Genomic DNA, 5,722 nt, shown 5'->3' with positions numbered 1-5,722 from the left:
TGAAATTAGTTAAGGGGATAATCTCTCTTTAATATTGACGCCACTTGGTTTTCGAGTTTTTTGTTATTCTTTATATTGTATTTAGGATTGACTATGTTATCTCCCTCATATCTCTGCCTATACTAGACGGGAGAGCCCGCGCTAGCGCGGGCCCAATAAAAAGCATGCATTAATTTTTATGTGAAGTAATGAAAACATTCTGATATTGTTAAAAATACGTTGCAACATACATGAGCTTACCATTAGGAGAAACGAATACTATTGTAAGGCTACATAATAAGGATGGAGAAGTAGCAACTTTGTGGCTATTAGATAAAACTAAAGGGATAAAGGGGCAAGCGGAGATTGTTATTAGGAACAACTGAATTCAGCACTACCGTGGAGACCCTCTTGCAGTAAGGATTAGCAGCCTTGAATGTTTGCCTAAACTCATCCCTGCATGTTTTTTGTTATGTCAAATTAGTGACAACTTCTTAAACACAAACTCAAAACAGAGAAGGAGTGTGGGGCTACATGAACACAAACAAAGCAGTAGGAGTGCGTTTTGGAGCATTTGAGTTTCTTTTCCCTTTTAGCCTTTGGCTCTGTTGATTTCTCCTTTTTCCTGAACAACATTACATAGTATGTAAGTACAATATCAAGAATGCAGTCAACTATTAAAGAGGTAACGACAAGGACAACCATAAAACAATAGTAACACTTATATAAGAAGTAGAAAATTACTTTGCTGCTGGTTTCTTTGTTTCACTGTATAAACAAACAGGAACAACCAAATCCACCAAGATTCCAAGAATATGAAATTTTGCCAATAGGATGAATTGAAAGTGAAAAGAGAGAACATAGGCAAAGTGCTAATCAATGCAATGGATACATCTTTGTTGCATTCTTTACTGCAATAATGAAAGAAAAACTCATAAAACCTTCTAATAGGAATAAAACCATAACACAATTTACGACTGCTCATATATACTCACTTTATTGATATATTATGATCATGGTTGCAATGTTTATACATGTATTTACAAATTACGTAAGCTGGTATCTGAAAAGCCAAAATAGTAAGACGAAATTTTCAACAGTGGATGCAAAGTAAAACATATAGTAGCAATAGAGTATGGTTGATTGTGTCATACACAAATGCCAAATTTGTGTCAAATTAGATAACAAAAAGGCCTTGATAATGACATCATATACACATAATCGAAAGAAGAAAGAGAGTGATTTTTCCAAACTTAAATGAGTAAATGGTGAACAATAATTTATGACAAACTATAAAAAATTTATTTGATCGCTCAACTCGCCAACATTCAATGTTCACATATAAATTTTATAACATTTACCATGCATATTGTACTTCCTTTCTCTCTCTCTCTCTCTCTCTCTCTCTCTCTCTCTCTCTCTCTCTATATATATATATATATATATATATATATATATATTTGTAAACCTAATCCATTATGTATATATTGTCCCCAGAGATAATTTTTCAATAGAAATATTATAAGCTTATGTAGTTATCAAATGTACTGAAAAATCAACATTTATTTTATTGAAGTGGTTTAATTTTTGATGTTTTAAGAATATTTATAGAATTACAACCCACAAGTCTATCATGTAAAATCCTCAAAGATCAAAAACGGGAGTAAAAGCAAGCAATCTTCTTATTCTTTTTAGTGAAGAAGCAAAGAAATAAAGATGATCATTCAACTTAGCTGGAGAATATAGTATTACATCTGACAGGAGAGGTAAGTGATGCACTACATTTTCACAAAAATAAAACGACTTGTAAAATTTGAAAATTTCACCAACCTGAGAACTAAAGAATTGTGGAGAGAAAGCAATACCTTAGTGAAAGTGACTATGATAATGCATTGATCTTAATCAACTTTGCCATCACAAACCTTGATACGAGCACCACTTATTTGTTTTTCACTTTTAGTCGAAGTTTTTCCTTTGCCAATAACGTAAAATTGAAATTAAAGGAATCACAATCAAGCACCTAATGAGAAAGATAGACCTGAAAGTCAAACATAATTCTTCAAAAAATGTCAATATGCTTGGTAAAGGAAAAGAACAATTGAGAGAAGTGTTGTATCGCTACTGCTATTTGTATAGCTTCTAATGCAGACACTAATTTTGATTTTCCTTTATATATACAGTTATCCTTAGAAAGATGTTTTAACAATCATCCCTCTTATTTGATTCATCTTATTTTTGATTTGGTGCAGTTAAGTTCATTTTCTTTATTGAAGTGTTGTTTTTATTTATTCTTTGTATTACTACATTTTTGAACACATCAAAGCTACTCTATCAGAAATACAAGATTTTTTTTTGATTCTGGGGACTTGAGGCAGTAGCTCTAAAAGTGTTAGCATACTTAATCTGTCTCTTCTGACTACTGTGAAACCAAGCTCACAACATGATCGTTGGCTAAAACCTTTTTGCTTGTCATCATCATAATTAACACAGTAATCAATAACATACTCCTCTCATAATAATATACTTCTTCCATGTTGAAATTTATTCACTCATACCACAGAAAATTAAAATCTAAACATGTAGCTTGGTTGAAGCATTTTAACAAATAGTTAGACAGCAAAAGTAACATAATTAATGATTTTGCATAAGTATGATGCTGATCCTTCTTTTTCTCCAAAGCATCAGACCATAAAATGAAAGAGCGAATAAAAAATATACCCACAATTTATTTTTCCTAAATTACTCTCACTGAATAAGTTGAAATTGAACTCAGAGGAATCATACGCAAGCAGACAAAATGAACCTAAAAGCAGACTAATCAACACACAGAGAACCGAAAGAGATACACACATACCTGAAAATGGAGAAGCAGAGCACAGAAGATGCAAAAGAAATAATTTAACTGTTGAAAATGGAGAAGAAGAGCCCAGAAATGTGAGAAAAATAATATAAGCTGCTGTGTATAGAAAATAAGACAGGCACGTGTATTGCTATGGAAATACCACATCAAATAATCAAATTAAAAAGACTACAATACCCCCTTAGTTGGAGCATACAAAGAATAAAATGTTCCTGTGTGGAAGCACACATGACAACCATCACCTGTGTACTTCACTCACATTTACATATAATAGTAATTGATGCATTTTCATTCACCTCCTTGCTTCTATTTGGAGTCTCTCTTGAATATATATGAAATATATATTTGTTGAAGTTGCTGGAATTATTTTTCCCCTCTTTTAGTAGTCTGAATCTCTAAGTTACTTTATACTAAAAATTATATAAACCCACAATTTATGTTTCATTTATTACAAAAAGTTTCATCTCCCTAAACATATTACATTTATCCCACTTTTAAACTTTCTCTCTACAAAATTACATATACATAAAAGTTCTTTTTTACTTTCACCCTTTCTCTGTTTTTCCTCCAAAAATAAGGCTACAATCAAGGGACGATTTCCAAGTTTGAAATCAACTGTGTTTGAGTCCAACTCCTAGTCAAGGGCATTCAATTTCAACTTAGTCTTCTTCAATTTCAACTAAATCTTCTTTTAACATTCTCAATTTTTAAGATTTGAGGATTATTAATTTTTTTTCATTACATAGTAAATATTTTCGAGATTTTTCAAAGAAGATATTGTTGCATGTTTTGATTAACTAATTTTTTGGGTTTGTGCTTTACCAAATTATAGTTTGACTATCTGCATGATCCTTTTTTTTAAAATCGTCTATTTGAAGTACTAAATCAACTACTTAGTACTTAGTTAATGGATGATTCTCCTTCGTTTAGTTTAGGATCAACTCAGTTAAACCATACCAAAACAATAAATTCAGTAGTTGATTTTATTTTTGGAGTATTTAATTACGATGAACCTAACTTTGATGAAAACAGAATAAAAAATCGTAATGACCCCATCAATATGAAAAGGATTATCAAAGCATCAACTTCAGAGCCGAAAAAATAAATTGGAGAATCCTCAAAAAAATTAAAAAAAGATGACAATGAACGGCCTCGTTTATCAAATGTATTTCCTCTATTATTATTTTTTTGTTATGGGTATATTGTGTTTTTTTAAGTAATTGGAGTTTTTAAAACTGTTAATTAACTGTTTGTGATTGTTTTTTATTATAAATTTTTTGGGTTTTTTTATAAGTTTGAAGTTACGTGTAGAAATTGAATGTGCAAATACAAAATTACTCTATATATATATTCTGCACACACACACACACACATATATATATATATATATATATATATATTTAATTTTTTGATACTTTTGGATTGAATACATTGATATTTGTAGTCCATATACATATGTGGTTACTGATTGTATCTATTAGTAAGTATGTATGTGTTGTACTCATACATTATTCCTTTCATGTTGTTGAACATATACATAAATTATCTGTTGTGTACTGTGTGTTTGAGGCATTGGATATTACATATGTATATGTAAAACATATACATATGAGTTTGGTTTTGTGTTTTATTATGTACTGTGTATTTGAGGTAGTGGATATTACATATGTATATGTAAAACATATACATAAGAGTTCTGTTTTGTGTTTTGTTGTGTATGGTGTGTTTGAGGTAATGGATGTTACATATGCATATTTAATACATATACATATAATCCCATGTGTTTAAGGCTATGAACAGTACCTATGTATATTTCTAACATATACATGACCTATGATATGTTGTTAGATATGTAATGAAATGCCTTGTTTATATACATCATTTTTAATGTATTGTTCATAGATGAGTCTATTTGTTAGCTGTTGTTAAATGTGTAATGAAATGACTAGTTATAATGTACAGTATATGTTTTGACCATATAGGCTCACATATGACGTCTTCTTCATTTTTAATAGGGTATGAAATATCCGATAAAAAATATCCCTGCGCACTCGTTGCATTTCGATAGTTATTGCAACATTGATAAAAAATGACTAGTTCCATTTCGTTGCATTTGAGTATGTGAAAAACATTACACAACAAGAACGTGACAGCTTGTAATTAATCTTTATATAAGTTTTTATAATCTATTGAAAAACATTAGGCAACAAGAACATGACAGCTTGTAATTAATCTTTATATAAGTTTTTATAATCTATTTATTTAAGATGTGTTATAGAAAATAACGAATTTATTTTTATGCATGACAAGGACTGTGGAGTCTTTGTTGTTGGGTATACAAAATACCTAAGTAAAGGAATGTCCGTCCCTTCAGTTGGTTTTAAAACAGAATACCTTCGGATGCGATACGCGTCACTCCTTTAAAAGTGTGGTCTTCGGAAAGCAAAGAAGGATTATGTTCGTGAAAATGAAGACCCCGCAAGACCAAGGTCAAAAACACACCCACTTACAGATGAAAGGGCAATAATTAGCATTGAGTAGGCTGTCAGATGATTATGGTTTACAAATTTTACTTATGTGGATTTGTTAAGAATGTTGCATTTTAAACTTATTTAGATGTTTTGTTTTTGCAATTCTATTATAACACTTTTTAACTTATGTTTATGAATTATTGGTAAAAATATTTTGACGTGATTATTGTGTTTTGTACATGATTTTTTGATGTATTTGTATGCGTAAACTAGTCTAAATATACATAAAATTATTGTCTCTTCAAAATAAATTTTTATATTTTTTTGTTTATGTGGATATGCATACATATACATATGTTTACAAGTTGATAAGGCTAATTAGATGAATAGTTTTCAACAAGTTTGAAAAAGT

General features: G+C 30.1%; 1 long non-coding RNA gene across 1 annotated transcript; it reads right to left on the bottom strand.

The window, feature by feature from the left end:
- Positions 1-203: 203 nt before the first annotated feature.
- Positions 204-2,567, bottom strand: LOC107870995. Its single transcript, XR_001674570.2, has 4 exons — positions 1,845-2,567; positions 724-890; positions 514-604; positions 204-435 (listed from the first exon to the last, which is right to left on the bottom strand). It is a non-coding gene; the product is annotated as an uncharacterized LOC107870995 (long non-coding RNA).
- Between the last annotated feature and the right edge of the window lie 3,155 nt (positions 2,568-5,722).

The sequence above is a fragment of the Capsicum annuum genome, chromosome 5 (genome assembly GCF_002878395.1).
Source record: "Capsicum annuum cultivar UCD-10X-F1 chromosome 5, UCD10Xv1.1, whole genome shotgun sequence".
Taxonomy (NCBI): Eukaryota; Viridiplantae; Streptophyta; class Magnoliopsida; order Solanales; family Solanaceae; genus Capsicum; species Capsicum annuum.
Note: the sequence above shows the minus strand (reverse complement) of the source record. Positions and strands in the feature narration are given on the sequence as shown.